Source organism: Callorhinus ursinus, unplaced genomic scaffold (assembly GCF_003265705.2).
Source record: "Callorhinus ursinus isolate GAN/ISIS: 27379988/994484 unplaced genomic scaffold, GSC_fseal_2.0 scaffold4, whole genome shotgun sequence".
In the NCBI taxonomy this organism is placed as follows: domain Eukaryota; kingdom Metazoa; phylum Chordata; class Mammalia; order Carnivora; family Otariidae; genus Callorhinus; species Callorhinus ursinus.
Genome location: NW_027397066.1, coordinates 108,556,695 through 108,569,960, shown reverse-complemented (window position 1 = coordinate 108,569,960; position 13,266 = coordinate 108,556,695). Strand labels below are relative to the sequence as shown.

General features: G+C 36.2%; 1 long non-coding RNA gene across 1 annotated transcript in view; it reads left to right on the top strand.

The window, feature by feature from the left end:
- Positions 1-12,728, top strand: part of LOC141372498 (uncharacterized) — a 91,310-nt gene extending 78,582 nt beyond the window's left edge. The window contains exon 3 of the long non-coding RNA XR_012377762.1: positions 12,618-12,728. This is a non-coding gene — a long non-coding RNA (uncharacterized lncRNA). The remainder of the gene's footprint in view (positions 1-12,617) is intronic.
- Positions 12,729-13,266: the final 538 nt, after the last annotated feature.

The window sequence follows — 13,266 nt, the reverse complement described above, 5'->3', positions numbered from 1 at the left end:
TTCATAAAACAGCATTAGATTTTCTATGGTAGAATTAACTTGTCTGCCCATTTGTTTATGATGTCATGGTATATAACTTGAATTTTATTTTCCAAAGATTGTGCTAGTGACAATTGTCATTTACTTATTGCTTTTATCTAAACTCTGTATATTGCATATTTAACATATTCTATGTTGCTCATATAATTCAAATCATCGAATATATTCTTTCTTTTCTGCCTAATTGGAATTTGTGAGAAGGCACCATGTGCTATACAATATGGGGTCATATTATGATAATCAGGTTGTACGATGAGGATTAATCATTCATCATGCACTTATGATATCATAGGCTATCATAACAACCTATTTGATTTTTATTGCCTAAATATTCAGAATAGTAAAGAAATAACAGTGCCTGTTATTATAACTTAGACTATAATAAATATTTTATATGTTCAGTTACTCTGTTTTTTCTATTTTATTGGATGTTAACAGAATGTCATTGGCTTATCTGGAAATATATCAAGAAAAATTTCAATTGAAATTGAATGTTTCTTTGGGAAACTCCTGGAACCGCTTTCATACTGAAACTGGGCAAACCATTTTTTTTTTGTTTCTAATAAAAAATCTCTATTACAGACACAACGATTCTTTACTCACCTAGAATATCTATGGCATATAGACTGATATCTACAGAAATAAGCTCCTAAGAAACACCATTGCAATAAAATATACAAATATCTTGCAGACTAATTAAAAGTTATTTGATTTTTTAAATCTCCATTTTAGTCAATCTTTCCATTAGTATATTTTTACCACTGCACTGAGGCTATGAAGAAAATGAAATAATCTGAGTCTTTTTAAAGACATTATGCCTTTATTTTGGAATGCACAAATCTAATCATGATCACCTTCTCTCAATTATGATAAATTAAACAAAATAACACAACCCAACAACCTGGCAAAATTAGTAGCCTGGGGTGAGCTATTGCAAGTGATCACATCTTGCCAGTATGGTCTAAACTACGGTTATGACTAACTTTAAGACTTGAGAATAGCTGATATGTCCCTTCACTGCCTAGTGTCAGTGGAAAATAAGTAATGAGAGGTTTGAATATATGTGGAGGACTCTTCAGGTTGTGAGAAGGTAACACATTTTTCTCATTTGCTTTGTTTACTCTAGTGTTTCTTTCCACTTAGTAATGAAGTCAGTCGGCACATGAGGCAATGTGTACCCACACACGCTTGTTTATGCGTACTCACCACAACCAAAGCCGGCAGCTCTGTGATAGGCTTACAGACCCCACAGAACTCTAGAGCATTCTGGCTCAGTGCATTCCCTTTGGAGACTGCACATTTTATTTTTCTTCTTTCATTTAACTCATTTATTCAGAATCCAACATTTTCTTCTGATTTAATCTTTATTCTGCTACATAAATAACTCCACATGCCTCCCCAATTCTTTTTCCCTAAGTTGGAATTAAATCATGTATTGTTCTATCCTTGCATGTTCTTTACTCATTGTCATGTTTCTAATTTAACTATAATTTTATTAACATGAAGAGAGGGTCCCATTTCCATGGCAACCAGGACAAAGGCCTGGGTAGTATAATCTCATTTATATTATATAATCCATTTAGTCATACTTAAGCTCTAAAACTGTGTTCATGGCTCATCTTATTCTTGTAATGACAACAGTGCAGACACTCTGCAGTGAGCAATGTTCTTGCACTGGTTTTATTGGTAAGGGAGAGAGTAAAAGTGGGAATTAAGCAGAAACATAATTATATATATTTCTGATATATATAGATAGATATCAGAAAATTTTTATATTTTACATATCTTTATCTTGCCTTATTTTTATGTGTGTGCCTCCAGTATAATAATACTATGTTAATATCAGGAATAGTGGGTATGCTTGTTTACTCCTACTTATAATAGGAATGACTTTGGCTCTTCCATTTTCAGGATTATCCTGCTTTGGGGATTGAAGTTGATATCTTTTCTCAAATTAAGTAACTATGTGTAGCAAGGTTCCCCTTTCTCTGCATCCCCGCCAACATCTGTCATTTCCTGACTTGTTAATTTTAGCCATTGTGACTGGTGTGAGGTGGTATCTCACTGAGGTTTTGATTTGGATTTCCCTGATGCCAAGCGATGTTGAGCACTTTTTCATGTGTCTGTTGGTCATTTGGATGTCTTCTTTGGAAAAATGTCTGTTCATGTCTTCTGCCCATTTCTTGATTGGATTATTTGTTCTTTGGGTGTTGAGTCTGATAAGTTCTTTATAGATTTTGGATACTAGCCCTTTACCTGAAATGTCATTTGCAAATGTCTTCTCCCATTCTGTCAGTTGTCTTTTGGTTTTGTTGGGTGGGAAGGATGGGTGGCTGGGTGATAGACATTGGGGAGGGTATGTGCTATGGTGAGCACTGTGAATTGTGTAAGACTGTACCTCTGAAACAAATAATACGTTAAATGTTAAAAAAAAGAAGAAGAGAGTAGGAAGGGAAAAATGAAGGGGGGGGGATTGGAGGGGGAGACGAACCATGAGAGACTATGGACTCTGAGAAACAAACTGAGGGTTCTAGAGGGGAGGGGGTGGGGGGATGGGTTAGCCTGGTGATGGATATTAAAGAGGACATGTATTGACTGGAGCACTGGGTGTTATATGCAAACAATGAATCATGGAACACTACATCAAAAACTAATGATGTAATGTATGGTGATTAACATAACATAATAAAATTTTTAAAAAAGCCCATCAAAAGAAAAAAAGTGTTAAAGAAAATGAAATGTATTATTTATAAATCTTTCTAAAATAATAAGTAATGAAATGCTATAAAATTATCATAATGTATATCTGTAATTTGAATATCAGTATTAAAATGAAAATTTCGTTCACTTAAAAAATTAAGTAACTATGTATTTAATCATGATAAATCAAGTGTTTTAAGCAAGATTGATTATTGAATTCGGTCAAATCCCATTTCAGTATCCCTGGAGATGATAATACCATAGTGTTATAATACAGGGACTTTGGAGCCAGCCATGTTAGATTCAAAACTCAACTTCACCATCTATTGGCTACACAATCATTGTGAAATTAAACCTTGCTTTACTTTATATTTCTTTCAGTTTCCTATTATAAAATAGAAATAATATAAACCTACCTCATAAGATAATAATCATAACAATGATTATGTAACCTGTAAATTACTTTGAATACAGCTAGGTATTATGTACATGTTTCTTTGTATTATTCTTTTTTTGTATTATTTTTATTATATGTTTTCCTTAAAATATGAAAATAATGACTATATAAATACATTTTCTAATATTTTACCATCTTTGCATTTATATAACAAATACTATTTGGCTATGATGAATTATCTTTTTAATCAAGTGATAAATTCTGCTGTTAATATTTTAGTAAAAATACTTATGTCAACATTCATAGCATATTACCACAAACTGAATGGCTTAACAGAAATGTAATCTTTCACTGTTCAGGAGGCTAAATGTCTGAAATCAAGATATTGGCTCGGCCACACTCCCTCCAGAAATTCTAGAAGAGATTCCAGTCCTTGCCTCTTCTTCTGGTGGCTGGAGGCACTCCTTGGCTTCTGGCTGCATACTATAATCTCTATATCTGTTTTACCATGTTCTTCTCCTCTGTGTCTCAAATATTTCTCGTCCTTTCTCTCATAAGCATTTAGGAATCACTGAAGTAATCCAAGATGATTTCATATCACTATCTTTTAATGAATTACACCTGCAAAGGTCCTCTTTTTTTTTTCTTTTAAGGTTTTATTTATTTATTTTAAAGAGAGAGAGAGAGCAGGAGCACAGGGAGAGGCAAAGGGAGAACACGTAGGCTCCCCACTAAGCAAGGAGCCTGACATGGTACTGCATCCCAAGAACCCTAGGATCATGACCTGAGCCAAAGGCAGACACTTAACCAACTGAACCACCCAGGTGCCCACAAAGGCCCTCTTTCTAAATGAGGTCACATACACAGTTGTGGGGTAGAAATATCTTTTGAGAGGTCACTACAATATTCATAACCAAGATTATAATTGTATTTATTTGGGTAATATTTGTTTTGGTTTCAAAAAGGTAGTTGCTTTAAAAATCTGAGTGAATTTTTCTTTCACTGTTTCTAATAGTTTAAATAACATTTCAATGAGCTCTCAGTAAGGAGAATCCTTCTATGAGATGGTTTATGGTTTATGAATTTTATTATTTTTTTTAGGGAATCTCTTGCACAACTTTCTCTAATTCTTTTACATAAATCTCACCCAGGCCATTTCTTCTGTTAAATTTTTGGTAAATCATGGTTTCCCAGGAAATTTTCCAATTTGCCCAAGTTATTTGAATTTATAGTGAGTGAGCAAAATAATATATTTTAATATTTATTTTTTAAATCTTTTCTGGTTGTCTATTTCTCTCTTATTCTTTCATATTTTATCTGAACATATTTCCTTTTAAAGTTGATTGAATAAACTATTTTATAGGTCTTTTTTTTTTCTCCCCAAAAGATCCACACACAAAAGATCCAAACTACCATTTATAGCATGAAGGGCATATAGGTAGATCTTGATGAGAATCAGTATTTCAGTAAAAGTTACAATCTGAGGTGAGGGCACTAAAGGGTCTTCATGCATGCATATAGTGATTCTAGTCTTCTTGTTTTCAAAACACAGTGGTAATTGGGGTCCAAATGGTAGTATCACTTCAGAGATAGTATCAGTAATTCTTGAAAACTGTGGCTATTTCCCTTTCCACAGCATTTATTCATCACGACAATGAACTGGAAGTCCCTTTTGGAAGGGAGAGGAGAAAAAACCTAAGTACGTATTTCTTAGCTATGGTTTAGAGCTCAAGAGGCTCTGAGTCTGTTAGCTGCTTAGGTTTAGAAAATCAGAGAGAACTACTAACATTCTATTGAGGATAAAGTAGACAAGATGTTTAACAGATCTAAATTGCCTTCCCATTTTGTTTGTTCATTTTAAGATCATTATAAAAATCTATTAAGACCTTAGTAAACTCAATTATAATATAGTACTTGGGACATCATGATGATCCTTACCAGTTAAGTCATTCTTTTTATTACTTAGTCTCTGTAGACCATTTGAGTACCATACTCATCATGGCTCAGGTATTTAAGAACAGACATTTGACTATTGCTACTTTGGGATCTAATTCTCCTAAATATATAAAATTTAAAAGGGTGTGCCTAAATAATTTTTAAATGAGGTAAACCATTGATTTTATGTCCCCCACTTAAGGCAAATACTTCATGATCCTTGTGTGAGATATCAAAGTTAATACATGAAGATATGGTATAAAGTGATATGCCCAACTTGCTTATTGCAGCCATTTAATGGGAAAAGCAAGTGGATTGTGTTTAAAATGAATCATTTACTAATGAACCACAGAATATCAGTTATTTGGCTATTATAAATAAGACAGTGCTTCCTTATAAAACATATATCATCAACAAACTAAATCTTAAATATACTTATTCATGTGCAGTTGGGCAAGAAGTCAGATATCACTGGTTCAAATAATCCCCGTGAAGCTGCGGAGTTAAGATGGCAGAGTAGTAGGAGAACCTTATATTTGCCTCATGCCTAGAACACAGCTAGATAAATATCAAATAATTCTGAACATCCAGGAAATTGATCTGAAGACTGAGAAAACAAACTGCACAGCTAGAGGGAGAAGAGACGACATCGTGGAAGGAAGAAGATGTGAAGACATGATTTGGAGAAGAAAAGAATCACTGATGCTTAGAGGAGAGGGAGCTCTGATAGGGAGAGAGGAGAGAAAGAGAGAGAGTGAACAGAGCACAGGGCATTGCACAAGAAAAACACTTCCCCAAAACCATGGACAGGGGAAAAAGAGAAAGGCTGATTATTCCAAGTTCTTACAAGCAACGTAGCTCAAAGACTGAAGTTTTAGAAGTCCATGCTATCACTGGGTGGAGGCTGGCAGGCATAGAGGTGCTCCTCTGGAGAAGGAGGGCAGAGGCTGGGAGCAGACAGTGTGGTGTGAGGATCACCTGGGTTGCACTGGGAGAGACAGTTCCCCTTTCTTTGAGTGCATGTGGGAGAGATGGCCCTACCTCTCCAGGGACAAAAGAGTTGGCAGGTGCCTTTGAGCTGCCCCGTTCATTAGCATATAAGCAGACATGCCTGCTGAGGGCAGCTAACCTAGACACTGACTTTTTGCTGTGCGTTACCATAAACTCCAAGACCCTGTGCATTCCTGCAGCTGGCTTTCTGGGATAAACCAGAACCAGCCACAAAGTGGCAAGACCCTCCCCCAGAGGATCAGCATGGTCCATGTGGGGTCCCTAAAATTTAGAGTTTTGAAACCCAGCTGGCATGCCTGAGATAAAACACTAGAGCACTGTGCCGGCAAGCAGGCAGGCAGACGGCGCAGACACAGGACAGGGTGAAAGCAGGGCTCTGAGGGATGCCTGGGACTAATGAGGAGAGATTGTTCACTCATCTGTGAAGGCTTCCAGAACAGGGGAGAGTGCAAACTTCCCTCGCCAGTGAGAGAGCGAGCTGACACCATTTTTCCCTGGCCCATCTGCACTGATGGCCCTCAGTGAGCAGCACAGCACCCCACAGTGCTTACACCAAGCCCTGACTCCCTGCACTCTGCAGGTGCTTCTGAACTAGGGCAAGTGTGCCTGAGAGTCAGAGTGGCAGCAGGCCCTTCCCCAAAAAGACCAGCCCAACCCTCCTCATGCACAAAGTCTAGTGACCATAGAATGCTGCAATGCTTAAGTTTTAGGGGAAATAGGATCTAGCCTCTCTCTCTCTCTCTCTCTTTTTTTTTTAATTCACATAAATCCAATTTGAGTAACATTTATTTCTTCGTCATCTCCGTGCTTTTTTTGTACGCTTTCCTGGTGTTAAAAATTACAGTTCAACCAAGGAGATGGTTATCATCATCTCCAGTCTATTACAGCAACTGTGGTAATTGATTTGGGTTGTGGATGGTGATTCTGGGTTTCTCAGTGCTACTTCTAGAAAAATCTACCAAAATACAGGTTAATAAGCCAAATCTCTTCTTCTTTTTTTTTTTTTTTTCCTAGCCTCTCTTTAACAAGCAGACTAAAACACACCTAGTTAAAATTCGCCACACACTGGACAAGATCCAAACACTCTCCATTGCAGGCAAGGAGGAACTCTGTAGAAGACTGACCTGTGGGAAAGAGCATCCAAAACACAACAGCAGAGTGCACATGGCATACACCAGAGACACTTCCTGAAGTGCCAGTCCCTGGACAGTGTAGGAGCTCTTCTTAATATAGCCATTACTCTGACGAGAAGGAAACATAATCGGCTTTACTAACACACAGAAGACAGAGACCTAGACAAAATGCCAAGGTGGAGGAATTCACCCACAAAGAAAGAACAACAACAAGTCATTGCCAGGGATCTAATCAAAACAGATATAAGCAATTTGTCTGAACCAGATTTTATAATAACAATCATAAGGTGACTAGCAGGGCTTGAGAAAGCACAGAAGACACCAGGGAGTCCCTTACCACAGAGATAAAAGACCTAAAAAGTAGTCAGGCTGAAATAAAAAAAAAAAAACACTATAATCAAGATCAAAAAAAAAAAAACTGGATATAATGACCACAAGTAATACAATGGCACTAAATTCATAACTATCAGTAATCACTCTGAATGTAAATGGACGAAATGCTCCAATCAAAAGACATAAGTATCAGAATGGATTAAAAAAAAAAAAAAAACAAGGGAGGTTGGTGTTGAGGAGAATAACTACCATGACTTCCAGTGCTTTGACGAAACCTCAGATGCGAGGCCTTCTGGCCAAGCGTCTGCGATTTCATATTGTTGGAGCGTTCGCTGTATCCCTGGGGGTTGCAGCTTTCTATAAGTTTGCTGTGGCCGAACCAAGAAAGAAGGCATATGCAGATTTCTACAGAAATTAGATTCCATGAAAGATTTTGAGGAGATGAAGAAGGCTGGTATCTTTCAGAGTGCAAAGTGATTTGGTAATGTAAAGAATTTCTTTGGGTTGAGTTCCATTGAAGTCTGTCACTGACCTGTGTTCTGAACTATGAAACATGAATACTGGCTTATGGAATAGTTTTTCTTGATAAATAAACAACTAACAAAAAAAAAAACAACAAGACCCATCTATATGCTGCCTATAAAAGACTCATTTTAGACCTAAAGACACCTACATATTGAAAGTGAAGGGATGGAAAAGCATTTATCATGCCAATGGACACCAAAAGAAAGCCAGAGTAGTCATACTTATATCAGACAAAGTAGATTTTAAACAAAAGACTGTAACAAAAGACGAAGAAGGGCACTATATCATAATAAAGGGGTCTACCCAAAAAGAAGATCTAACAATTGTAAATATTTATGACCCCCAATTGGGAGCACCCAGATATATAAATCATATATAAAGAAACATAAAGAAATTCATTGATAACAATACAATAATAGTAGAGGACTTTAACACCCGACTTACAGCCATGGACAGATCATCTAAGCAGAAAATCAACAAGGAAACTAGGGCTTTGAAATACATACTGGACCATATGTACTTAACAGATATATTCAGAGCATCTCATCCTAAAGCAGCAGAATACACATTCTTCTCCAATGCACACTGAACATCCTTCAGAATAGATCACAAACTGGGTCACAAATCAGACCTCAACAAGTACAAAAAGATTGAGATCATACCATGCTTATTTTCAGACTATAATACTGTGAAACTTGAAGTCACCCACAAGAAAAACTTTGGAAAGGCCACAAATGCATGGAGATTAAAGAACATCCTACTAAAGAATGAATGGGTCAACCATGAAATTAAAGACAAAATAAAAAAAAAATAAAAACAGGATAGTCCAAAATCTTTGGGATGCATCAAAAGTGGTCATTAAGAGGGAAGTATACTGAAATGCAGGCCTACCTCAAGAAGCAAGAAAAGTCTCAAATATACAAATTAAACTTATACCTAAAGGAGCTAGAAAAGGAACAGCAAATAGAGCCTAAAGCCAGCAGAAGGGAAATAATAAAGATTAGAGCAGAAGTAAATGATATACAAACAACAAACAAACAAACAAAAACAGTAGAACAGATCAATGAAACTAGGAGCTGGTTCTTTGAAAGAATTAATAAAATTGATAAGCCCCTAGCCAGACTTATCAAAAAGAAAAGAGAAAGGACCCAAATAAATAAAATCACAAATAAAAGAGGAGGGATCACAACCAACACCGCAGACATACAAGCAATTATAAGAGAATATTAATACGCAAACAAATTAGGCAATCTGGAAGAAAATGGATAACTTCCTAGAAACACATAAACTACCAAAACTTAAATAGGAAGATATAGAAAATTTGATCAGAACCATAACCAGCAAAGAAATTGAATCACTAATAAAACTCCCAACAAACAAAAGTCCAGGGCCAGATGGTTTCCCAGGGCACTTCTACCAAATATTTAAAGAAGAGTTAATACCTATTCTTCTCAAACTGTTCCAAAAAATAAAGATGGAAGGAAAACTTCTGAATTCATTCTACAAAGCCAGCATTACCTGGATTACAAAACCAGACAAAAATGCCACTAAAAAGGAGAATTATAGGCCAATATCCCTGAGGATCATGGATGCAAAAATTCTCAACAAGATACTAGCAAATGAAATCCAAAGTACATTAAAAGAATCATTCAGCATGGACGCCTGGGTGACTCAGTCATTAAGTGTCTGCCTTCGGCTCGGGTCATGATCCCAGGGTCCTGGGATTGAGCCCCGCATCAGGCTCCCTGTTCCACAGGAAGCCTGCTTCTCCCTCTCCCACTCCCCCTGCTTGTGTTCCCTCTCTCGCTGTCTCTCTCTCTGTCAAATAAAGAAATAAAATCTTAAAAAAATAAAAGAATCATTCACCACAATCAAGTGGGATTTATTCCTGGGCTGCAAGGGTGGTTCAATATACACAAACCAATCAGTGTGATACACCACATTAATAAAAGAAAAGATATGATCCTTTCAATAGATGCAGAAAAATATTTGACAAATACAGCATCTATTCTTGATAAAAACCCTCAACAAGTAGGGATGGAGGGAACATATTTCAACATCATAAAGGCCATATATGAAAGACTCATAGCTAATATCCCCTCAATAGGTAAAAACTAAGAGCTTTTCCTCTAAAAAGTCAGGAACAAGACAGGGATGTCCACTCTCACAATTGTTATTCAACAGTACTAGAAGTCCTAGCTTCAGCAAACAGACAACAAAATGAAATAAAAGGCATCCAAATCAGCAAGGAAGAAGTCAAACTTTCATGATTTGCAGAGGACATGATACTCTATGTAGAAAACACAGAAGACTTAAAAAAAATGCTGGAATTTATACATGCATTCAGCAGAGTCACAGGATACAAAATCAATGTACAGAAATCTATTGCATTTCTACACACCAATAATGAAGCAGCAGAATGAGGAATCAAGGAATCAATCCCATTTATAATTACACCCAAAACCATAAGATATCTAGGACCAAAAAGGTAAAAGATCTGTACTCTGAAAACTATAGAACATTTATGAAAGAAATTTAAGATGACACAAACATCTGATGTTCATGAATTGGAAGAACAAATATTGTTAAAATGTCCATACTACCAAAGCAATCTACACATTTAATGCAATCCCCATCAAAATACCACCAGCATTTTTCATAGAGCATTCCTAAAATGTGTATGGAACCACAAAAGACCCCGAATAGCCAAAGTAATCCTGAAAAAGAAAAGCAAAGCTGGAGGCATCACAATTCCTGGTTTCAAGCTATATTACAAAGCTGTAGTCATTAAGACAGTATGCTACTTGCACAAAAAAACAGACACATAGATGAATGGAACAATACAAAAAAAACAGAAGTAGACCCACACCTATATGGTCAACTAATCTTCCACAAAGCAGGAAAGAATATCCAGTGAAAAAAGACAGTCTTTCCAATAAGTGGTGTTGGGAAAACGGGACAGCTACATGCAAAAGAATGAAACTGGACCACTTTCTTACACTGTATACAAAAATAAATTCAAAATGGATCAAAGACCTAAATGTGAAGTGGGAAACCATCAAAATCATAGAGGAGAACACAGGTAGTAACCTTTTTGACATCAGTTGTAGCAACTTCTTACTAGACATGCTGCCGGAAGCAAGGGAAACAAAAGCAAAAATGAACTTTTGGGATATCATCAAGATAGAAAGCTTCTGTGCAGTGAAGGAAACAATGAACAAAAGTAAAATGCAGCCTTCACAATGGGAGAAGATATTTGTAAATGACATATCTGATAAAGGCTTAGTGTCCAAAGTCTATAAAGAATTGATCAAACTCAACACCCAAAAAACAAATAACCCAGTTAGGGAATGGATAGAACACATGAATAGACATTTTTCCAAAGAAGACATACAGATAGCTAACAGACACATAAAAAGATGCTCAATATCACTCATCAGTCAGGGAAATACAAGTCCAAACCACAATGAGATACCACCTCACACCTGTCAGAATGGCTAAAATTAACACAGGAAACAACAGATGTTGGTGAGGTTGTGGAGAAAGGGGAAACCTCTTATAATGTTGGTGGGAATGCAAACTGGGGCAGCCACTCTGGAAAACAGTATAGAGGTTCCTCAAAAAGTTAAGAATAGAGCTACCCTACAACCCAACCATTGTACCACTAGGTATTTACCCAACAGATACAAAAATACTGATTTGAAGGGATACATACACTCTGATATTTATAGCAGCATTATCAACAATAGCCAAATTATGGAAAGAGCCCAAAAATCCCTCAATTGATGAATGGATAAAGAAGAGGTGATATATATCTATGTATCTATTCCACTATATAATGGGATATTACTCAGCCATCAAAAAGAATGAAATATTGCCATTTGCAACAATGTGGCTGGAGCTACAGAGTATTATGTTAAGTGAAATAAGTCAGTCAGAAAAAGACAAATATCATATGATTTCACTCATTTATGGAATGTAAGAAACAAAACAGATGAATATAGGGGAAGGGGAGAAAAAAAAAAGAGGGGGAGGCAAACCATAAGTGACTCTTAACTATAGAGAACAAACTGAGGGTTGCTGGAGGGCAGGTGGTCAGAGGATAGGCTAACTGGGTGATGGGGATTAGGAGGGCACTGGATGTTATATGTAAGTGATGAATCACTAAATTCTACTCCTGAAACCAGTATTACACTATATTGGTTTATATAGTATATTGGTTTATAATACACATATTACACTATATGTTAACTAAGTAGAATTTAAATAAAAACTTAAAAAAATCCAAATGAAGCTTAATATTGCCCTGCATTTAGATCAATAATCAGAAATATTGCCTGAAATTTTAAGTACTATCACTGATATTAATTAATATTTCTACTGAAAATGCCTTAAAATTTATATATGTTACATAGCAGTAACCTGAAAGAGCAAAGGTTATCCACAGAAATACTGCTGCAATTAATTCAGGCAGCCACTAAAGCTTTAATAGTGGCACCTATTCAGGGAGGATAAAACTAACCATTATGTTTCATTACCAACAGAACTTTAGAGCACAAGAGTCTGAGTTGAAACCTGAATACCTTCACTTACTGTGTAACTTTGGACAAGCTGCTTACCCTTCAGGCACTTCACTTTTTTCATGTATAAAATAGGTATGTGTATGTTATTTACTTCATATTGCTTATGTGAGAATTAAATGAGTTAACACATGAAAATGGTTACAACATTGCTTAGTGTGTAATAAGCGCTCAATACATGTTACTTATTTTATGAGGTGGCAGTACCATAGGAAGAGTAGTATGTTGTGCCTATTGTTATCATAACAAAATTTATCTATGAATGGAAACATCTATGTTACCTGCACTGAGAAAAATCCCACTACCAAATTGACGCCCTGCAGCTGAGTTTCTGCTAAACAGGTAGGCTAGTCCCATCAATCTGAGGAACTTATGAATCATTTCTTCTAAATTTGAAATATAATAGACCCATCAAGCTGGACTGAAAAAGTTTACATTTCCTTTTCAAAATCTCAACTTTTCTCCAGGCAATAAACTCACTGGAGGCAAACAAATTCTTCACAAATCTATTCAACCTGAAAAGTGTGTTTGAGTATATAAGGGAAACAGAAAGCTTAAGAGATAGAATATGACAATAACATAGAATAAAACCAACAAAGAAAAAGAGACAAAG